At 41.9% G+C, this 23801-nt stretch overlaps 1 protein-coding gene across 3 annotated transcripts in view; it reads right to left on the reverse strand.

Annotated features, from left to right (window-relative positions):
- KCNH1 (potassium voltage-gated channel subfamily H member 1) overlaps positions 1–23801 on the reverse strand; it is a 416698-nt gene that overhangs the window by 123143 nt on the left and 269754 nt on the right. The gene's annotated exons all lie outside the window — the stretch shown is intronic.

A 23801-nucleotide genomic window follows, 5' to 3' on the forward strand; every position in this document is an offset into this window, starting at 1 on the left:
TGGACTGCGTCACTGTATACGTTTTTTCACAAAAAGCTTGAACCATGCCTGAAGCCTTCAGTCAAATGTGTTATGTGCTCTGGACCAGCCCAAATCCAAACCTATCAGCAAGCCATCATTTTAAAGCCCTGCTATGTGCCAACTACACTACCTGCCAGAGACAGGATGGGGAATGTGCCACTCAGTCCTGGTTCTCACACAGCAAACAACACAGCAAACAGACTTTAAAAATGTAATCACAAATAATTAAATAATAGCAAGTCTGCCAACAGCACTGAAGGATGTTATATCTTTGCTTTGTATTTATTGTTAAGGTGCATGTCAACACAACAATCCACTTCACTGTGATGTGGCTCCTGGGGAAAAAAGCATGGCTTTGATATGAACAGAATAAAATCAGGTCCCCTGGAGATGTAACAAGCACCTACTACATGCTACTGCTGATCCGCCTACATTAGTGTCATGAAGAAGGACCATTACGTCATCATAAAACCCCACATTCTACACGTAACCCCCATTTGCCCTTGAATGCTAAGCTCAAGTGCTACCTCTTCCAGGAAGCCTCTCCAACACTCCTCCTCTCCATCTGTCCCCGTGAGGGTGACTGCAACTCCCCAGGCATACAGATCTTCCTCGATTTACAATAGGGTTACATTCCAATAAGCCCATCATAAATTGGAAATATCGTAAGTCAAAAATGCACTTAATACACCTAACCTACCAAACATCACAACTTAGCCTAGTTACCTTAAAAGCGCTCAGAACACGAACATTAGCCTACAGTTGGGCAAAGTCGTGAAAAACAAAGCCTGTTTTATAATAAAGTGTTAAATATCTTATGTAATTTATTGAATTCTGTATTAAAAGTGAAAAACAGAATGGTTGATCCTTGTGATCGCGTGGCTGACTAGGTGCTGCAGCTCACTGCCACTGCCCAGCATCACAAGAGCATATCATACTGCATATCACTAGCCCAGGAAAAGATCAAAATTCAAAATTGGAAGTACGGTCTCTACTGAAGGCATATCGGTTTCACACCATTATAAAGTCGAAAAATCCTAAGTCAGGGACTATCTGTATTTCCACTGAGCTCGTGTTATAGACACCATTTTGCAATCATATTCTTCTTTCTTTGCCTGTGCCCTTACAATAGCTTGAAGGCTGGATTCAGCTTTTCCTTGCCATTGCAGCCGGGGGAGCTAATGTTATGCCAGTACCCAATAAATATTTGTCATGTTAGTGAATTTCACATGCTTTTGCTATGCCTTACTTTAAAAATGAGTTACTTTTTTTTTTTTTTTTTTTTTTGCGGTACGCGGGCCTCTCACTGTTGTGGCCTCTTCCGTTGCGGAGCACAGGCTCCAGATGCACAGGCTTAGTTAGCGGCCATGGCTCACGGGCCCAGCCGCTCAGTGGCATGTGGGATCTTCCCGGACCGGGGCACGAACCCGTGTCCCCTGCATCGGCAGGCGGACTCTCAACCACTGTGCCACCAGGGAAGCCCAAAAATGAGTTACTACTGACATACAATGAACTTTACATGTTGACGTATACCATTTGATAAGCTTTGACATATGTATACACCCATAAGACAATCACCGCAATCCAGGTAGTAACATATCCATCACCGCTAAAAGTTTTGTCACGTGCATTTATAATCCCTCCCCCTCCGCCTCCCATCTCCAAGCAACTGATGTTTTCTGTCACCATAGATTAGCTTACATTTCCAAGAATTTTATATAAATGTAATCAGACAGTATATATTCTTTTTAAACATCATAAAATACATTCATTTAAAATGTACAGTTCAATGGCTTTTAGTACATTTATAGAGTTGTGCAACCATTAGCACAATCTAAGTTTAGAATATTTTCATGCCCCCCTGCAAAAGAAATTCCTGTACCCATTTATCAGTCATTCCCCATTTCCTCCCTAATCCCCTAATCCTAGGCAACTGCAAATCCACTTTCTGTCCCTTTCGACTTCCCTATTCTGGATATTTCTTATAAATTACATAATACATGTGGCTTCCTGTGAGTAGCTTCTTCCATTTAGCAGAACGTTTTCAAGGTTCGCCCATGTTGTAGCACGCATCAGTACTTTATTCCTTTTTATCGTTGACGAATGTTCACAATATTAAGGATAGTATGGATATTCCGTATTTCATTCATTCATTCATCAGTTCATGGGCATTGGGACCTTTCCACTGATGAACAATGCTGCTATGGACACTGCTGTGCAAGCTTTTGTATGAACATGTTTTCAATTCTCTTGGAGTAAAATACTGTGTTATATGGTAACTATGTTTAACATTTTGAAGCACTGTCATAGTATCTTCCAAAGTAGCTGCAGCATTTTACATTCCCACCAGTGGGGTATGAGGGTCCCAAATGTCTCCATAACCTTATCAACACTTGTTATTATCTGTCTTTTTGATTATTGCCATCCTAGTGAGTGTGAACTGTTATCTCTCTGTAGCTTTGCTTTGCATTTCTCACATGACTGATGATGTTAAACATCTTTTCATGTGCTTAATAACCATTGGCATGTCTTTTTGGAGAATGTCCACTCAAATCCTGTGCTCGGTTTTCAGTTGGGTTTATCTTTTTATTATTGAGTTATAAGAGTTCTTTACATATTCTGGATATAAATCCTTTATCAGATACATGATTTGCAAATATTTTCTCACATCATGTCGGTTGTCTTTTCACTTCCTTGATGGTATGGTTTGCAGCATTAAAGTTTTTAGATTTGATGTAGTCTAATTATCTGTATTTTTTTGTTTCCTTTTCTGACTGGCTTATTCATTCAGCATAATTATTTTGAGATTTAGCCATGTTGTTGCATATAGCAATAGTTTTTTTTTTTAAAAAAAGTTTTATTTTAAAATAATTATAAATTCACAGAAAGCTGTAAAGATAGTACAGAGAGATTCCATGTGCGTACCCTTTAGCCAGTTTCCTCACTGGTTACAGCTTATATAACTAGAGCGTAATATAAAAACCAGAAGATTCACATTGCCGTAAAGTGTATGTATAATTCTGTGTCACAGTGTCACATGCGTAGATTCATGTACTGAGTACCACATTCAAAATACAGAACTGTTCCATCACCACAGCCATCCCCTTCTACTACCCCTTTATAATCACTCCCCCCCAGAAACCACTAATCTCTTCTCCTTTTTTTATAATTATGTCATTTCAAGAACATTATATAAACAGGATCATACAGTATGTGACCTTTTGAGACTGGCTTTTTCCACTTAGCAGAATGTCCAAGATCCATTCATGCTGTTGCATGTATCCATAGTTTATTCCTTCTTACTGATGAATATAACCCATTGTATGGATACATCCCAATCATTTCTTTCAAATAATCTTACTCAGGCTTGGCTGACAGACTAAGGGAGGGAAAAATAATAAAGGCATAGCTCTAGAAGGAAGGGAAGGAAATCTTCGGTTAAATCTGCCCAGGAGCACTGGACACGGCTGCCTGGAAAACCGAGGACACGAATCCACCCAACAAGAATTGCAAACAAGGATGGGAAAGAGGACTGCCAGCTCTGGAAAGGCGCCAGGAGTGGTGTCAATCTGAACAAAAGGAACCAGATGAAAAGCAGAAGTCGTCAAGCCTGAATAACGCAGACACAGCTCTTCTGAGCTCAGAAATAACCTCACACAAGACGGGATCGAAGCTGCTCCTCCAGCCCAGTAATGCCACCGAGTGCGGTCAGGACCAGCCTTGTTCCCAGTGAGTCTGACCGTAACTCAACAAGCCTGCATGGCACTCCTGCCTCAGCTCTGTTTTCCAGTCCACAGTGAACCAGAAGTCAAGAATGCAGAGTTGAGGCGCCTATTTTTAGAATGGCTGCCAAAAATTGATTGAATCTTAAGCTTAAAAAACTAGTTACACCAAATCAATACAGTAAGAATAGCTCTCTTGTCCATGATCTGAGAACCAGGTGCGGGTCTGAGACGCTGGGGTGCTGGTCACACAGTTAAGGCAGTGATGCCACGTCCATCATGTACAGCCCAGGGCTGCTCCCACCCTACTTTGTTTCTGAGGCATTCAGAAGGTTAAGGCTCCTCAGGAGGGCCTTATTCAATTATTATTACTATTATGAAATGTTATTATTATTAAAAACGGGTAATTCTGCTTTCAGTGTCCCTTCTCTAATTTTATGTGAAGTAGGGTTATATGCTCTGAATGTGTATATTTTATTTATTGATATCTATACATGAGGCATTATGCCTTTAAATACTCAAAACCTAACTGGAAGGGAAGACCTAAAGTCCATCTACGACTTCAACAGATATTTGAGTGTGGTATGGGGAGGGAGAGAGGGAGATTGTAACGTCGCTGTGTCACTGGCCATAACTGAACCCCACAGGGAAGAGGATGCGCTGGATGACTCTCAGTGTGGATTAGTTAGGTCCTTCCAAGTTGGGAAAGAAGTAAGAAGACCTTTACCAATGCCAAGGCAAAATGCTGATTGGGATAAGAGCAGGTTTCTTTATTTGAGTGGTTAAGAGTTAATATTGTATCACACCAAGAGCTCTGAGTCCTACCCAGAGAAAAATAAGACCGTATTCTCTGACCCTTAATTAGAAATTGCTGTATGGAATTTGGGGGGAAGGGTAGCAAAAGTTTTCATTTCTCTTTAGAAAATTTTGTGTTTCTTTTTATATACATTATACATACACGTCATTTAAATGGCCAAGACATTGTGTTAAATCCTTAGTCCTCTCAGCCTTCTTCCTTGTCAATTTCCTGTTCTGCAGAAGCAGCCACTTTCAATTAGCTGATTGCTCTGCTATTGATCGCCACATCTGAACATCATGCTCAAATCACTGTGCGCTGATGCCTCAGTTTCAGGCATCATCCACCCACCTCTGAGAATTTAGCTTCCTCCTACTACCCCATCCCTTACTTCCAATCTCATACTCAAACCCCACTCCTTTTCCCATTGCCCCCAGGATATTTATATCACCATCTTGGTGAGACAATTATCTGTGCTTATATTATAACTAGATGAATGCTAGTCACATCTAAGTCATGTAATTACTTTTCATGTGATGACTGCGGTTATTTTTCCTTTCCTGCAATGTTTTCTAATAACAGACTTTGTCTTTTCATTTGCTTAGCTTACCTGTGGCTAATTTGACTCCAAACTCTCCCACAGATAAATAAGTTTCTTCTTAACATATTAAAACACATTAGTTGGTCTATCCACTCCATTTCCATAAAGAAGTCCTCCCTGGAGGCTTCTGAACTGATCTAATGCCAGCTGTCTCCACTCCAGTATCCTGGGAAGTCACTCCACTTATTCCAGTTAGAGCCCTCAATTTCTGCACCCCGTGTCTTCTGGTGTCTTGGTTTGTTTTTGTTGGTTGAAGACATCCTCTAATAGCTTTCTGAGAAAGGCTATAAGGGAGCAAAACCTTTGAGACCTAATATGTTGACTCGTACTCAGTTAATACCTTGTCTGGATGTAGAATTCTAGATTAGAAATCATTTCTCGCAGAATTTTGGAAGCATTGCCCATTGTCTTGCTGTTGAGAAGTCAAAAGCATTCAAATCCTTCATCTTTCACAGTGAACCTGTTTTTTTCTCTCTAGAAGCTCTTTTTTTTCACAGTGTTCTGCAAATTCATAAGGATGTACCTTTTGCTGTGGTTCAGTTTTCATCCATTGTGCTAGGCTTTCAATAAGCCCTTTCGACCCAAGAATTTATGCCCTTCATTTCAAGAACATCTTTCTGGGTTTATTTCTTATTCTTTTCTCCCTTTATTCTTTTCTTAACTTTCCTCCAGCAGATCAAAGTGACAAGAAAAGGAAAAGAGAGGAGAGGTGAGAAAGAGTAGATGATCAGGGTGGTAATAGTAATCACAGGATGGAGTGAGGGAAGGATAAGCATTAATAAGGATACTTTTTATTTCTAGTCAGCTATCTTTCAGCTTTTGGGATAAAATTCAGTTTCTCAAAAGGCAAGAGAGAAGAGAAATTGAGAGACTGTTCTATTCTATGGACGCTAGATAGAAGGAAGCCCTAGTCAGAAGCAACACATTAAGAGCAATGGCAAAGGAAGTAGGCATCACAACCCCTAGGATCTTTGGTGGGACAGAAAGCAGAAGGTCAAGGGGTGAGTCTGGAACTAAGAAGTGTGTTGAGCAGGAAGCCACAGGTCCTAAGCTCCTGGCTATTCTCTGTGACATGTAACTGGCTCTCTAGCTCCCCATTCTCCTCACAGCATCCTGGTCTTGAGAGCCATCTGTCACAATCCCCTCCCCCCTCCCATCTCTGTCTCTTTGGGACATCTACGACAGGTGCACCTAATCTTCCTGCTACCAAAAGGAAGTGAAGAAGGGAAGAGCCTGTCCTTTGGTTAGAAGGGCATCTCTGGAATTCCAGGTGACCAGCTTCTGCAGAGCTGTTAGACCCTCACCACCATACTTTTAATAATTGGTGTGTTAAACAGACTTGTGGGCTTCTCTAGGAAGTTGGTCATTATTCATAAAATTATTTCTGTTAGAAAATGCACCCCACCTTCTAATAAACAACTTGCACAGGATAATGGACTCCTAAACTCAAGAAGAAAAATAAGTAAGTTGCCACTTCTGCAGTTGTATCAAAGCTTAGAGATAAAGAAAGAATATGAATCATTTTCCTTTTCGTAATCATTTAAAAATCATTGCCCTCTGTTGGTAGTTTGTGGTTCTATCCAAACTGACTTCGTTCAATGCAGAATTCCAGATAATAAACTGGAATTTAAAGAAGACTCTACCTTCAAACCTATGTTTGTTTCTGTACTCTTAATTTCCAGCAAAAGTTCATCAGGGCTTTTAAAACAGTTTGGGGGTCTTACCGCTAGTTTCTGATTCAGTAGGTCTTGAGTGGGCCCTAGAGAATTTTTATTTCTAACAAGTTCCCAGGTGATACTGCTACAACTGAGACATTTGAGAAGCATGCTACTAAGACTTTCTTTTATTGCAGTTCGTGTTTTAATTTACCATATGTTGTCAAACTCCATGGACATAAACATTGGTTTTGATTTCTTCTTTAGGTAAGCTGGTTAGATTATTCACTGATTTTTTTTTAAGAGCAGGGATAGATCAAAAGAGTTGCTTATCTATAAGCAACCTTATAGATAAGAGAGGAGTTGTACCTCCCTGGCAGTGCAGTGGTTAAGAGTCCGTGCTTCCACTGCAGGGGACGCGGGTTCGATCCCTGGTCAGGGAACTAAGATCCCGCATGCCGCACGGCCGGCCAAAAAAAAAGAGTTGCTTATGTATAAAAAGCCCATTTTCTGAATATAGACTATAACATTCTCTCTCCCTCGCTCCCCTGGCCCCTTCTTTAACTCTACTCCTTCCCTGGCTACCCTGCACCCCAGATTTCATAGGTACCCACAGGAAAAACTGAGGAAGTAGAAGCCCCTTCCAATCTCTGTTTTTAAACCAGATAGCACCTGAAATTCAATATCCATTAAGATTATGCCTCACTGCTGCTTATTTTAATGCCGCTTAATTTCTTCCTTTTTTTTTCTTTTGAAGAAAAAATAAAAGACGTTATATGAATTTCCCTTAAAACAAAATCACAAGTCTAATGATCCTAATTCCCCATTTGGCAGCCACCTGATGAGAATGAAATGCTCGTTAAGTCAGGTAGCTACACTGGTGGGTTTGGGGGGAAGGTTATTAACACACCCAACATTGGCATTGAGAGCTCAAAGCAGTCCAGAGACACCCTCTCACTTCCAAGACATTAATGAGATACAGCAATTAGAGTCTAAAAAGGCAGAGAAGGAGCTCAGAAGTTGAATCTTCTGCTTCCCACATTAGGCGTAGCCCAGCAAATCCTGATCGGTGAACGCAGTGACTTGTGCACCCATCATATTATCTGATAAGGAAATAAAGATGTGGGCTACAGAGTTATACCCTCCTGGGTTCAAATTCCAGCTCAGTCACTTAGAGGCAAATTACTTTACTTCTCTGCCTTCCATTTCTGCTAGTCTGACAAAAGGAGAAACACCTGCTCACCTCCCTGGGTTGCTGGGGAAATGGGATACTGTGTGAAAGTGCCTGGAGTACAGAGCAGGAACATACAGACCCTAAATCTATCTTCCCCTACAGCTCACTGTCCTGCAGTCAACTGTCAAGAATACGCACATCCAAGAGCATTTCCTCAAGACAATAACCTGGAACACTAGCCTGAATGGGACTCTTGTCTTTCAATTGCATAGGCGGACTCAAAATTTATCATTACAGAAAAATATTGGAGTCCAGAAGAGAGATGTCTGAAACCAGCTCATCATGTACAAAAAGAGGCCTTCAAAGGAATCTCTAAAATCCATAAATGCTAAGAACTTTGACATACCAGCTGAAATACTGACTACTTAGTGATTTTGAATGAAGCCATTTGTGCATGAGGAAGGACTGAAGAATAAGTGTAAGCAGGGAGGGAGAAGGGAGTAAGGCCTGGGAACTAGATCTAGTCCTTATTCCATGTCATCCGGCCCGCATGACAGCAACACATCTATTTCTGTTAATGTCGTATTTTTGGCCTTTGCTGCTGTTATTGCTTTTGCTTTTTCTAATGTGATAATGATGGAGTGGGTGTGAGGATGTTTATATTGGCATGGTAACTGGTGACTAACTTTCACAACCTTATTTCCTATGACTTGAAATCCATAGCTAATGAATCTCATTGTCTGGGAAGAAATGGGTAGTAACAATGGGAAGGAAAAGAAGTAACTGCTCATTGCCATGCTAGCGGATCAAGCCGGCATACGAGAACTCAAAAAGTCCTGCTTTGGAGACTAAAAGCTGCAATTTGGAATCCTGATTCCACTCCCAACCTCAGGGTGATCATTCACCCTCTCTAAATTTCATCATATATAATGGAGTTAATAATTACCTTTTAGTTTATTTTTAAATAAGTGGTATAAGGTACATAAAATGCTTATCACAGTACCTGGTATATAATAGATGCTCAATAAGTAATAACAAGAATTAATTGCAGGATGGTTAAGAACTGTTTCTATGTTATCATTTCCTGGAAACGTTCCCTCACTGACTTAATCATCAGATGTTTTAATTCAACAAACGTCAACCCAGTACTCAGGTGAGTCATGTGCTATGCTGGGAAGCAACATGGCACAATGAAAATAGCTTGGGCTCCCAAGAGAAGAAACCCTGAGTTTGAATTATTGGTCCAGCCACTAATTCAAGTCTTAAGAGCCTCAGTTTCCTCATTTATGAAAGGGAGAGGGTAATCTCCACCTCTCAGGGTTTCTGTGAAGATTCAACGAATTAACACGACAAATACCAACCACAACGCTGGCATGGGGTAGACCCGAAATAAATCTTAGTTTTCTTTCTTGAACCACCAAATGTTAACATCCCTCCATCAATCACCCCTGGACTCTAGTCTCCTCAGTCCTTGGCTTTGAGTGGGTACCTCTTCCTGAAATATATAGCTTGTGCTTTTCCTTAAACAGAAGACTTTACAGAGTGCAGGACCTTTGGTGGAGTCATTTCAGGGGCATATCCCTTTGCATTCCTTTGCAGGTGCTCAGCAAATGCAATTGACTAACAATTGAAGAGACTGTTCCAAAGAGGTGAGTTTGCCCAGGTTCAGTTACACAAGGTAAGAAGAGTTCTAGATCCAAATACAATGTGGGTGGGCTTTTCTCACACAGTGTCACCAATTCTCCAACACCTGCTGGATGTCTTACAATTTGGCTCAATTCTGAGAGCATCAGATTCCAACAAGCTGAGGGCTCAGTCCCAAGACAGCCCTCCACTTCAGATGCCAACTGCAAGTCTAGGTTGTCACCTGTGCTTCTGATTGTCTGGTTATAGATCAAAGCTTCCCACAACCCCCTCTTTGGTTTGATTAATTTGCTAGAGTGGCTCAGAGAACTTAGGAAACCCTTTTAGTCACTAGATTACTGGTTTATCACAAAAGATATTAAGGGACAAGAATCAACAGCCAGATGAAGAGACACATAGGGTGAGGCTCCAAACAAAGGGACTTCTGCCCCCCTAGAGTTTGGGGTCTAGCATGGTGACATGTGGAAACATTCTGGTTCACCAACCTGAAAGCTCTCAAAACCCATCCTTTTGAGTTTTTATGGAGGCTTCATTACATAGGCATGATTGATTAAACTACTGGTGACTGCATTCAATCTTCAGACTTTCTCCCCTCCCAGGAGGTCAGGGGTGGGACTAAAAGTTCTAAGCCTCTAATCACATGGTTGGCTCCACTGGCAACCAGGCCCCATCCTTTGATGGGACCCATAAGTCACGCATTAACACAACAAAAGACACCTTTACTGGTTTCATCACAGGAAATTCCAAGGGTTTTAGCTGTGCCAGAAATAGGGACGACTAAATATATTTATATTTCTTATTATAAATCATAATATCACACAAGAGCTTCTCAAAGTTTGGTCTTGGACATGGGCATTTGGTAGAAATGCAAATTCTCAGGCCCACCCCAGACCTACTGGATCAGAATCTCTGGGAATGATGCCCAGGCATTTGTATTTTTTCAAACTCTTCAGGTGATGCTGATGCACCTTGAAGTTTGAGAAGCACTGCTTTAAATCATACTCATCCTCAGAATTTCCCTGTAAGTTTTAAGTTTAAGGCCTACCCGAAGGGAGGAGGATGGTCAGAGGCAAAAAAAATAGATAGTGGGCCAAACTGAGGAAGCACAAAGGAGCTATGAAGAAAGCTAACCTTACTCCACTGGACAGAACAATGGAAATAAAGCCAGGAGAGAATCAAAGAGCAATCCTACAGGCCAGTAATACCTTGATGCATGGGACACTGATGGATAGACTACACTCAGCTCTGAATTTCCTGCTAGAACTATGCCCTCATTCCTCCTCAAGTTGGACAGCTATTGCCCTGGGCACAGAAATCAGAGAATATAAAACACTCTTACATTCCCTATTTTATAACAAGAAAAGCCTGCAAACTCTCATTTAATATCTTGCTAAGAATAGCACAAATTCCTATACCACGTTAAAACTCTGCCGTGCTGGTGACCGTCACTTAACAAGCAAAATTCTTACAGGGGAGACAGAAGGTCATTTTCATCTATTTCTCATCTGTCGAATAAAACAACAGCTCCCACCCCACGGTAACCCATTAACAATGCAGCCTGTGCCACCTCATTTCAACCAGTGTTTTAATAGCAACACAGATAAAAGGCCCAGCAATTTCCACAGGGAATTACTTCTGCACATGAATCAAGAAGGTCAGATGCAGGTTGGAAAGGTCTCCAAATAATTTGCTACTTCACTTATTTTGTGCTTGCTGAGTTCTTGATCGCAAAGAGACGACCACTTAGGCACAGTCATACCTGGCTAACGGTAGGCTGGCTTGCAGGTTTGCAAACCCAGGTCTTGCTTTACTTCACAATGAGAGCCCTATTTCTCCAACATGAGTCATCAAAAAGAATCTAATTAACAAAGCCATCTAAAATGACATCGTTTTTAAAGCCATTTAAGCAAGCATGTTAACTACCATTGGAAAATGACCCCAGTTAAGGTTATGTCTACTAAAGCTATAAGCTCACACAAAGCTCAAACATTTTTTTAAAATGCTGGTGTCATTTCAATGGCCTTTATTGTTTTTTATATCTGTATCGGTGTATAATTGCTTTACAATATTGTGTTAGTTTCTGTTGTACAACAAAGTGAATCAGCTATATGTATACATATATCAGACTTATCTTTTACATCTCAAAATGAAAAAAACAACTTTTCAGAAAGTACTACTATCACCACAGTGAACTAAACTGGACCAGCACAATGACCACAGACAGGGCCTTTTAAAGAAATACCTCCTTCAATAATAATAAAAGAAATTAAAATCACTTTTTCATTGTTGACTACTCTGATCTCAATACCTCCAGCATCTGCTGGTTTTCCTCCCTGAACCACCGTCAGTCTCCTAAATTTTCAAAAGCAGAATTGGAGGTATTTAGTTGCTAAGTGACACGGTAGGTCATGGTACCTCTCTCCACATTGCCTCCAAAGTAATAATTACCCAGAATGATAGATCCCTCAGCTTTCTACTGCCAAGAAGCAGAGAGTCGTAAACGATCATACTGGACAGAGCTGTCCTTTCCTGAGTCAGTGGTCCTAATCCCGACTCTGCTGTCTAATACTAGATGTAAAGCAAGTGACTCCACCCCTTCGGACACAGGAGGCCCAGATACTTGTTTAATGAATGAATAAGTGAATAATAGTAACAGTGATGACAGTTGGTACTTATATGGTTTTTATGATGTAAGAGTTATTGTTCTAATCACTTTGCATAAATGACTTATCTTAACGATAGATACTATTATTATCTTCATTTTACTCATAAGGAACCTGAGTCAAGACTGTTTAAGCGACTTGCCCAAAGTCGCAAAGCTGGTAAGAGGCAGATGGAGGATTCACGCCCAGGCAGGCTGGTTCGGCAACTGACTCCACCACTGTACCAGATGCCTCTCTAAACACATGTCTGCTGTGCCAGATACTGTTCCAATGCTTCACTGATGTTGAATATTTAAATCTCTTAACAGTCCTATGAGGTAGGACTGCATCAGCCTTAATTGCAGATGGGCCACAGAGAGGTTAAGTAACTTAGCCAAGGTCACACAGCTAGCAAGTATGAAGCTGAATTCAAACCCATGCAGTCTAAATACAAAGTCCATGCCCTGAACCTTTACACCAGTTTTTCAGCCTCAGCGCTATTGATATGTTGGGCCAGCTAATTCTTTGCTGTGTGAAGCTGTCTTTTGTGTTACAGGATATTTAGCAGAATCTCTGGCCTCTACTCACTGATGCCAGTAGCACCTCCCAGTTGCGGCAATGAAAAATGTCTCCATATGTCCCTTGGCGGGCAAATTCACCTCCAGTTGAAAACCATTGCTCTACACTCTGCTGCCTTTCCTTGAATAAATAAATCTGCCAAATGAGGGAGTCAGACAAAAAACAGGATGCATGGGATCTACAGTCCCTCTGATCTCCAAAACATGATCATGATTATCAATTCTGATTATAGAATTAGAAAGAAAACTTGAAGCGGATGATAACACACTAGGCCTACTCCTGATGATAAAAACGTGGCCTTTCTCATCTTCTTAGAGACATAAAGATAATTTCCAGTCTAATGATGATGTCCATAATCGACTCTGAGGACTTCTTATAAGCCCAGATATCTGTCTTCCACAAAGATTTTGATCAGGTACGAAATAATTCTCTTGCCAATACACATACCTTGAGTCTCTGTTACTTCCTTCCCACTAAGTCTGACACGTCATAGCAGTAGAGCTTTAGAGTCACACGACTGAGGGTTAAATGCCAGCTCTGCTACTTACTTGCTGTGTAATTTTGGGCAAAGCACTTGATCTCTCTGATCTCTGTCTTCCTCATCTGTAAACAGGGGATAACACCATCTGCCTTACAGTAGGATTTTGGTGAGGATTAAATGTGATGATGTACGTGAAGTGCTCCGCGCAGTACGTGTCCAGTACAAGTCAGTTATTGCTATGTTATTATCATTCAAGATCCAACTCAAAATGTAAGTCTTCCAGAAGCATCCCAGATCTATCACATCTGACTTCCCCACTGTGCTCCCCAGTGTAACTAATATGTGAAATCAACAATACTCAGATGGGTCCTACCCACCCGGAACCACCATAAGCATGATTCTCAACCAGGGGCCATATGAGAATCACCAAAAAAAGCCCTTTAAAAATTATAGTTTCCTAAAATTTAGTTATACTCAGGGGTAAAGTGGGGTAAGAAGAGGTGAGCAAGTAGAGGTTTTAAAACATCCCATGATTCTTATAGGCACCATTATCTCATCCCCATCTGTGAACCTCTAAATTTGTCTGTGAGTAACCACTAGATGCCTTGTTTTGAGAAAGTCTGGTTATGTTCAACTGTTTTAAAAATGTTTAAGGAAAAGAGTGTGATGTCTTTCTGAAACAGATTATAAAACACAGGCTTAGCCAAGAAGTACTTAGTGCTAATTGGGTACTGATGATTAAAAGAATAAAACAGGGGGAGTAGTTAATTGAAGAAATTAGTACTAAGTTGATAAATGGACTTTTTTCTTAGTTGAGGAGAAATAATCAGGGGCTAGCTTGAGATTTTACAGAGACTAGGAAAATATCACAGCCTTTATTTTTTTCTCTTTTCTCACTTTAAAGAGGAAAGTTTAAGAAATAATGTGTAGAGAAAAAGGTACTTTTAGGCCTTGAAATTAGCAAGGTCATTATGTTTCATGAAGAGAGATGGCTAAGGAGACTCATCAAGTGTCAGGGGGAGAAAACAGAGCCCTCACCAGGGCTTGGAACAGCCAAGCTTTAGTGTCTGCCGTGACACTTAGGACAGGCCAAGGGTCCTGGGCTTTCTGCCCTGAATTGCTGGGGCTGCAAGACAGTCAAGTTTACCCTGAGGGTAGGGAGGAAAATAAAAAGTAAGCTTAGCAGTGGTGGATGTGTTGAGTTTAGGGAGGAAAAAAAACAACGTTCAACTTGTATTTAGCTTACTTAATAATGTATTTCCATACCTTGATAAATTTGTCCCCAAAACAGCAATCAGAAATTACTGAATTCTACTGTTCTGTGGATAGTGATGTTGTTAATAGAAAAGCCCCAAGTGGTGAATTCCTCTAGATTTCTGATTCACTTTCACCACGGCATCACCACTGAACAGTTGACTTGGCAGAAGCTGTCAGAGAATGTAAGAACAGTGCTTAGAAAAACACAATCAGCCTTGAAACTAGAATAACCCTCAGAGAATTCTGCTGGAGGGGCAAGGCCAAGGTTAGAAGGAAGCACGCGGGAAGGTGTTCCAGATGACAGAAATAACGTCTGCAAAGGAGCTGAAAGCAGGGACAGGGCAACATGGGCTAGAGAACAGGCGAGGTTATTTAGCTGCAACATAAATATATACATGAAAACAGAGTCTGCATCTAGCTGACCCCATTTGGGGAACTGAGCAAAGAAAGGCCTTCTGCATGAGAAGATGCCAGAACATCTTGAATTATTCTGATAAATGAGGGAGTGGGGATACATGGAAAATTCCACGCAAAGGGAATAGTATGTCCAAGGCATACTATACCTTGATTAGAGAGAACAAATCTTGTCTGAGTAACTGCAAGTCTCTCAGCATGGCTGGTGCCCAGAATTCAAGGGTAGTGGTGGGGCAATCCTAAGGGAAGAGCTTGGGGTGTGACAAGACCCACATCACGAAGGGTATCCTCGGGTTTTTATCCCAAAGGCAATGGAACTCCTTATCTATACTTGCTATCTCCCACCCTGAGCTCAGCACAGACATGGCCAACTGAAACAGCATCCCAGGATGCAGATGCTTCTCCGCTCATGGGTTTCAAGGGAGGGATCAGAGCAGCCCACCCATCGGCTGGCCTAAGACACTAACCGTTTCCATGTTTATGAGTGATCCATTGGTAATTTGGTTTGCCAAGACAGGGTCTCAATATCTGTTACAGAATTAACTTGCCATTTGCTAATTCTGATATAAAATGTTGGCTAGTAAAAGTTTTCAAATTGCCACAGCTTCTGTAACTTTTGAAATATTTTCCAACTTAATTCAGCACAAGGCAAGGAGTTTCAGAAACATACTGAGTGAGGTCTACGTGTGCAGGTTAATTGGAAGATCAGCAGTAGACCCTCCTCCCCTCCCTTAGACATCTCTCCCCCGGAGGCATACACACAGAGCAGAGGTCCTGGCTCTGTGACAGCCCTCCACTTCTCTTCTAAAACTTAGATTCCAACTCTACTCGGAGGGGCTCTTCTGAGCCAACTGACCCTCTGGATGCCCACCCCCGAATCTGAAAGGAGGGATGCAAAGAACCCAAGAAGTGACAGGGCTGCCCTAGGAGGGTCACTACGACATTGCCATCAATATGAGGAAAAGGGAAGTTCGAAGGGGCCCAGGGTTTAGAAAGAGCAGATAAATAGTCTGTATTCTGCCCTGAGAGGAATGATCAAAACCTTGTGCTGCTCCCCAATGGGGCTCATTGGGTCGCTCTAAGGGACTAGTATGATCAGTCTCTGAGGGGGAGGAGTGTTCTATCACTGACACATTTAGAACTGCCAGCTCACGGTGATCATAGAATATTCCAACTTTCAATTAGTATTTTTATTTTTTTTAAGTATTTGTTTATTTTGGCTGTGCCGGGTCTTAGTTGCAGTAGATTGTGGCATACGGACTTCTTGGTCGCGGCATACATGCGGGATCTAGCTCCCCGACCAGGGATCAAACCGCGGCCCCCTGCATTGGGAGCGGGGAGTCTTACCCACTGGACCACCAGGGAAGTCCCTGTATTTTAATATTTTAAAATTCTCACAGACAAACCACTAGCGTGGACCACTCCCACCCCCATCTCCCACTTGGGACAGCCCTGCTCCTCCCTGGTCTCTGGTTACAACATCTGGGCTGGGCTGTCAGAATGATCAAACTGAACCTCATTTGGCATTTGGTTATTCTGCTGTTTAGAAATTTCAGATCTTGTGCCCATTCTGGAACTAAAAGCAGTACAACTACTTAACTGAAATTGAATGGGTTTTCAGACAATCACTTCAGTCCAATGGACCAACTTGATCTCTTCATTCATTTATTCCACAAACATTTGCCAAGCATCTCTTTTCTGGTGGGCCTGGCACTAGCGCTCAGATACAATGTCTGATAAGACCGGGTCTCATATGAACAAACAAATGAGCCGTGGTGTGGTCAGGGTGAGATCTAGACTGGTGGTGGCGGAAGCGGGCAGGGTGTGCAGCATGCCCAGAAAAGAGTTTTGAAAGATAAATGGGAGCTAAGGGGTATGGCAGTGGAGTGGGGAAGGAAGGCTCCCAAGCAAAGGCAACTAGTTCAGCCCTGGGACACCAGGTATGGATGGAGAGTGGTGAGAGAAGAGCCTGCGTCAGTGGGCAGGGGCCAGGCCCAAGACTTATGCCCAGCCAAGACACTCGGATGTGCATTTAATCAAGACTTGCTCACCAAGCCACTAGTGTGTGCTATGAACCCATGGACATTTTCAGAGCTTCATTAAATATAATGAGGGGGCCTTCCCTGGTGGCGCAGTAGTTGAGAGTCCGCCTGCCGATGCAGGGGACACGGGTTCGTGCCCGGGTCTGGGAAGATCCCACATGCCACGGAGCGGCTGGGCCCGTGAGCCATGGCTGCTGAGCCTGTGTGTCCGGAGCCTGTGCTCCGCAACGGGAGAGGCCTCAGCAGTGAGAGGCCCGCGTACAGGAAAAAAAAATAATAATAAATAAATAAATATATATATATATATATAAATATATATATATATATAAACTGAGGGTACAGGGACTGCCCTTTGCAGAAGAATGTACACACACTCAGTTATTTCCACCATTTAACTCTTACTGCTTGGTTAAATCCACTGCAGATAATTAGCCAGTCGTTCAAAGAACATGGATTGAATGACTGACTTCCTCACCCACCAACTCTCCTTCAACTTTTCTTATCAGTCCCATCACACAGGCTAAACATTTGGGTATCATTTCTGCATACTCCTTTCCTCACCCTTCTCGATTCCATGACCTGACATCTCTATTTCTTCTATGTGTCTGGCATCCACTTTTTCCATTCCATTCCTGCTGCTTCTTCTAGAACCACTCCTTTTCAAAAGGTCCACATTTCAACGGCTTCCCAAGCCCTGGTCCTCTCTTCAGTTCCTCCCAAACCACCTCAAATCCTGCCTCTACACTGCAGTAGCCATCTTTTCAAAGCATTCTTTTGGTCATATCAATCCCAGCTCCAAACTCAGGGGTTCCCCATCCAGTCCACCCTCCTAAGCATGGTGTCCAAGCATGTGGAGCAACTGTAATAGGGAAGAACAAATCTGACTCCATATTAGATCTGTTTCTTTTACTTTAACCTCTTTATTCTATTGCTTTTGCTTTGAGTTAAGAATGTTGCCTAGGGACTTCCCTAGTGGCACAGTCGTTAAGAATCCGCCTGCCAATGCAGAGGATAAGGGTTCGAGCCTTGGTCCAGGAAAATCCCATGTGCCGCGGAGCAGCTAAGCCCGTGTGCCACAACTTCTGAGCCTGCGCTCTAGAGACTACAAGCCACAGCTGCTGAGCCCATGTGCCACAACTACTGAAGCCCACACACCTAGAGCCCGTGTTCTGCAACAAAGAGAACCCACCACAGTGAGAAGCCCACATACCGCAACAAAGACCCAACTCAACCAATAAATAAATAAATAAATAAATTCGAACACAAACCATTTAATTAAAAAAAAGCAATGTTGCCTATAGCCTAAAATATACAGGATAGCCTATTCTCAGGGCTCTGACTTTTGAGTCCATTCATGTAGAGATAAAAAGTTGCAGAACAGAGAATAACACTTGTCTTGTTGGAGGTTTATGGGAACATCGTGACCTGATCTATCCAGACAGCTGCAAGAACAAAGGATTCCTACACCAATAAGTCTGCAACAACTAACCACACCCCTCCTTCAACTTGCCTTTAAAAATGATTTGCTGAAACCCTTCAGGGAGTTCAGGGTTTTTTGGGCACGAGCCACCCATCTCTTTGCATGGCCCTGCAATAAACCTTTCTCTGCTCCAAACTCTGACCTTTTGGTTGGTTTGGCCTCACAAAACTTGCATTCAGTAACACGACCTGCCTTTGCACACTTGTCTTCCACCACTCACAGGCACACAGCTATGCTTCAGACAACCCTTCCCTTCCAAGTGTGCACCCTGCATTGAGGACTGAGTCCACTGACATACAACCTGTGCAGTCACATGGACTCTGCCCTTAGAAGGTCCCCCACTTGGTTAAATGCTCTGCTGTCACTGATTTGAAATTCTTAATGATTATTGAACAAGGAGCCTCGCATTTCCATTTTGCACTGAGCCCCACAAATCATGCTGCTGATGCTGCCTGCTATATTCCTTTTTTTGGTGGGGCCATGCTGCATTTGGGATCTTAGTTCCCCAACCAGGGATCAAACCCGCGCCCCCTGCATTGGAAGCACATAGTCTTTTTTTTTTTTTTTTTTTTTGGAAGCACATAGTCTTAACCACTGGATCACCAGGAAGTCCGATGCTGCCTGCTTTACATCCTTATCTTTAGTCATGTTGTTCTCTCCACGGAAAGACCTTTCCTACCTGCTAGAACCTGACCCCACTTTCAAGGCCCAGCTCAAATGCCATGAGGTCTTTGCCAGCCTCCCAGAGCCTGAAACAGGCTCTCCACTGGGTTCCCAAAACACTTTTCTTTTACTCCTGTTTTAGCACTTGTCACACACAACTCACAATGTAGTTATTTGCAAACATGCCTCATCCTCCTTACTAAAAGGACAGGCAAGCTTCTCTGAGATGGGGGTGGGAGGTACATTCTTTCACTTCTGTTGCTTCTCAGTACCTGGCACAGAGTAAACCCTCAATACATTATTGATGAACTGAATTTCACTGTCCATAATAACCCAGTGATTTCTTGGCCCCTAGTGCCTCTTCTCCCAATGGGCTGCTCGCAGCCCAGCCCAGTTCTGCAAACTGTGCTCACGGCAACATCTGGCCACCTCAGAGACTATGGTAATGTAAGAAGAGGCACTAGGCAGCCAATTACTTGAGGAGAGTGAAATGATTTTGTAACTAGTAAAGTACATGAAGTGCTGTTTGAGAGAAAAGGAGAAAAAAAATCAACCCAAATTTGAAAGTTACTAGGCTAGCAAAATTTTCCACTGAAGAGAACTGACTCCCAGTGGTATGTAAAATTGCTCCTAAAGTAAGTGTTGCACTGGGATGCCCAGGAGGCTTCGTGAGGTTGAAGATCTCCACCCCAAACATAGCCAGTGGAACTCAGACGTGTTTTGCTGAGGACCATACTGCATCAAGGAAAGCTGAAAGTACAACATGCACCCTCCCCGTATGTCACTTACAGCACATCTTAATCCAGTCATGTCTTTTTCTTGCTAAAACCCCTCTCAATACTCTCCTTACTAGAGAATAGAGTCCAAACACCTTAGTATAGCCAACGTTTATTGAGAGCTTTCTTTGTGCCAAACACCACATCAAGTATTTTATAGATTGTTTCATAAATTCTTACAGACTTAGATAATAGATGCTGAGACAGGCTGGGACCTGGGACCTGGAACCCTTTGCTGCCATGCTTGCACCTGGACAAACATCTCCTGGAGCAACAAAATACAAAGAAACTATAAGGGACTAAAAATAACTGCGTGTATGTGCAGTTGGGGCAAATTATGGACAAAAAGATACAAAGAGACCAAAAACCCAACTGCCAATTCTGAAGAGCCCCCTGCACTCAACACTACCAAAGCAGTGGGCAAAACACCTAAGCCACGCCTCTGGCCCAACCCCTGGACCCGCCCCTACTCTCACCCCATATAAGGAACTGGCTCACCCCCTCCTTGGGGTGCGAGTGAGCAAGGGAACCTGTTACTTGTTCTTGCCCCTCCCTGGTGTCGCAGGGGCCCCAATAAAGCCTTGCCTGAATTTCTTGTCTGGCCTCTATTGATTAAGGAGGCCAAGAACCCTGGTCGCGAACAGTGCTATGATTATTCCTATTTGAAATATTTGAAAACTAAGATAAAGAGAGGTTAAGTAATTTGCCCCACATCACACAGGAACCAAGTGGTGGAAGAAGATTCGAAGCAGTTCATCTTCGAAGCGCCTGAGCACTTCATCACTGCGCAGGCCCCTGCCCACCAGCCAGCCCCGTCTCACACCTCTGCTCGTCTCCTGCCCCACACTGGCACCCATCTGAGCATGTACAGTCCTCCGAGCTGCCTAGCTCTCCCACTCGGGCTTCCAAGCCTTTGTTCCCAGCATGTACATTATTCTGGTGAATGTGACCCTGTTATACTTTGGCTTCAAATTTGGGTCTCAGGCCTCCTTTCCACTCTTAAAAGACTGTGGAAAACAAAGAGCTTTTATTTATGTGAATTACATCTATCACTATTCACCATGTTAGAAATTAAATCTGAGGAAATTAAAAATATTTGCTTATCCACTTGAAAAAATAATAAACTCATATGTTAACATAGATAATATACGTGACGAAAATAACAATATTGTCCAAAACATTAAAAAGTTAGTAAGAAGACTGTTATTGCTTTACATTTTTCCAAATCTTTTTAATGTCTGGCTTCAGAGATGACAGACTTTTTATACCTGCTTCTTCACTCAATCTTAAGTGATATGTTGTTTTGGTTGACGTGTATAAAGAAAATCCAGTTTCACACAGATATGTAGATGGAAGAGGGAAGACTATTTCAACAGCCTTTTCCGATAACTGAGAACATTGTTCTTTGACACTGTCCTAAAATTCAACAAGTGGGAGTTTCTTACAATTTAATGTGGAGTCTGAAACCACATCAATAAAATTATCATACTCTTACATTAATCCATTGGTCTTTCTTACTCTTTGAAAGGACCTTTTTCTCATGCGTGATTCTGAACATCATGCGCTGGTCATTTGGAAAATATGGGTTCCCTGAGTTACAAAGCTCTTCCAAAAATCACATTTCTTTGTGCCAAACCGACATTTCTCTAAAAAAGACCAAAAAATCCTATTTGTTAATCACATCAATTCCATCAAACCATTCTTTGGAAACCGTCAAATTCATGGTGGCAGATACCAGTTTTTCACAATTCTAATTTTTGCTTGAAAGCTTTAATTTTATCACTGGCAACGAATACCGTCAGTTGTTTTCCTTGAAGTGACAGGCTCACCTCATTGATTTTCAAGAAAATGTCTGCCAAATACTCAAGTCTGAAAAACCCTAGTTTGTCAGTTGTTCTCTCAAGTAAAAACGGTACTGAAAACAGCAGCTATTTCAGTTAGAAATTCAACTGCACAAAATCTTTTCCTTGAAACAGCCAAAGAATGTCAGTATGCAGAAGTGCTTTACGTAGAATTCTCATTTTGTTACACAGGATATTAAAATATGTACTCAAGGGTCGAAATTTAATAAATTTAATCATTTTTGCTTCATCAAGGGCATTCTTGAGTGAAACCAACTTTTTTGTTTAATGAGTGCACAGCAGTGAAAAATACAGTGACTACAGATACAATTTGGCACTCCCTTTACTCATGCTAAGGGGCTAGTGTTTCACACACCATTGCTTTTGTACCATCAGTCCGCACATCAACACAGACAAACAATGTCTTAGTATTATTATGTACATAGTTTTGACCTCACAAACTCCCTGGAAAGCTCTTGGGGATCCCCATGGATACACAGATCACGCTTTGAGAACTATTGCCCTACACACCTTTCTAGAGCCATCGCAAACGTAACTTCCCTGAGAAATTTTATCACCTCTCCTTCTCTGTGCCACCACTGTGATTTGTATAAACTTCTGGCATAGTACTTCTATTTTATTACATATAGTTAATTCTATCTTCTTCCTCTCCTACAATTGTCAGTTCCTTTAGGGCAGAAACCATGTCTTATTTATCTTTGAATACTCAGCCCTTAACAGTATCAGGCACATAGTAGGTGACTGATAAATATCTGTTAAATGAATGAATGAATGAATGAATGAATGAATAATTTGTATGGCAGATTGTTATTTTCTAAAGATGGTTACAACAATATGTCCCATCACACACGCTCTTCTATAATCCTGCCACTTACCCATCAATAGGTCTGCTCCCTTCTCTTTTAACCTGGCAGGTCTTTGTGACTGCCTGTAAAAGCAGGTCTTTGTACAACCTATAAAGCTAGTAGAAGAGATGCTATGTGACTTCTGAGGCTAGGTCTTAAAAGCACCATGCATTTCTGTCCTGACCTCTTGGGACACTAACACTTGGGACCCAGCCATCATAGTGTGAGGATGTTCAAGCAGCTTGTGCAGAGATCTACCTGGAAAGCAACCTGGGTCACTGGCTCAAAGCCCCAGCCGAGTTCCCAGCCTACCTCCAGGGACCAATTTGTTGCCCATGTGAGTGAGCCATCTTGAAAGTGGATCATCCAGTCCCTGTTTGAGCTGAGCCTACTGACAACCTAACAGAAATGAGACACCCTGGTGAACCACTGCCCAGCTGCTGATGTATGAGCTAAATAAAAAATCATTTATTGTTTTAAATCACTAAGCTTTGAGTAATTTGTTATGCAGCAACAGATAACCAACACCCTATATTTGTCAGCTCACAGACGACAGAAACTATGATTGACTTTCTCTAGTATTCCCTACTACATGTAGCACAGGGCCTTGCATATTGTAGGTGTTCAAAATATATTTGTTGACCTGAAGCTAGCACCTTTTTTTGATGCCACATATCCCTATAATCAGTATAATCATGGATCTTACACATGGGATGGTGAAAACATCTCATTCGTCCGGGACACAATTAGATACTACTGTACTCATTAGGAAATAACATGAAATGTAAAACACAAGACATGAAACCCTGGTCTCCCTGTTTTTTCCATGAATTAGGCTACAGACGGATTTTAAACAACAATTACTAGAGAAATGTCTTCCTACCCACCTCCTCGTCAGCTCACATGAGAAGTGTCGATTAAGAAGTCAGATGAGAGAGGCCACAAAAGACAAGGAAGAGAGAGAAAATGTTGGCATGGATTTACTTTTCTAACTTATTATTCTCATGATTTCAATTTTTAATCAACCGTGCTTAACTTATAGCTTAACATTACTAGCTAAATTGAGAAAGAACAAACTGTATTACTCATTTTTATTTCTAATTTACAAACAGTACAAGAAATCACACATGACTTTTTTGTTCGTTTC

This window comes from Globicephala melas, chromosome 1 (genome assembly GCF_963455315.2).
Source record: "Globicephala melas chromosome 1, mGloMel1.2, whole genome shotgun sequence".
Classification (NCBI taxonomy): Eukaryota; Metazoa; Chordata; class Mammalia; order Artiodactyla; family Delphinidae; genus Globicephala; species Globicephala melas.